The sequence below is a fragment of the Protopterus annectens genome, chromosome 14.part0, assembly GCF_019279795.1.
Source record: "Protopterus annectens isolate FY-2018-M chromosome 14.part0, PAN1.0, whole genome shotgun sequence".
Classification (NCBI taxonomy): Eukaryota; Metazoa; Chordata; order Ceratodontiformes; family Protopteridae; genus Protopterus; species Protopterus annectens.
The window spans coordinates 240,888,386-240,889,238 of record NC_056748.1 but is presented as its reverse complement, the minus strand read 5'-3'; positions in this window follow the sequence as shown (position 1 = coordinate 240,889,238).

Below are 853 nucleotides of genomic sequence, written 5' to 3'. Positions count from 1 at the left end.
AATGGCACATTCACTGAACGGCCATTCATCGCACACATATCAGAGAATGTGCCATTCATCATAAGGCCATATGATTGTATGAAAAATCCATGAATGATCATAGTTGGCCAACATACAGGAAATGGCTCGAGCTATGTACTTAACGGTGACATATTGATAACGAAATTTGCTCTTTCCCAACTGTAGTGCAATCTCAGATGTGGTATATATATAATTAGTGGGGGGTGTGGGGGCACAGTCCCCCTAAATAAGGAGGGTCCAGTGTACACCGAACGATCATTTGCCTTTTCACCGTATGGCATTTTCTCTGATATGTGTTTGTTGAATGGACATTTGGTGAACGTGACATTCGATGGCTTAACGTAGACCTATAATTTGTATTAATTTCTGTTCCTCACCTTCACTGTAATAGTATAATGCTATCTAGTTTACTTGTCAGGTTAAAAATCTAAGCACCATCCCAGACTAAATGATTTTCCTAAATTGCACAAATTATAGTGTTTCCTCTATGTGGAATAAGTACAGCATATGAGTGGATGAATATTTGGGGAGAACGGATGAAAATGTGACTTGGAAATACATTTTTGCTCTTCATTTAGTTATGATTTACTTAATTATTTTATATGATTTAGTTAAAATGAATCTAGCACAAGCACAACTGCCGTATGCTATAATTTTGTAAGTTTTTAAAAGCAAACACAGAAACCAAATTCTTAAAATGTTAACACATTGACTGCTGACTGCCAAAAAATACAGGGATTTTGAATGTCTACAGACTCATAATGTCTAGAGGGTAAAGGTAGGATAACATGTATTTTCATGTATTTCTTCCTTTGATTATAGATTTTTATTG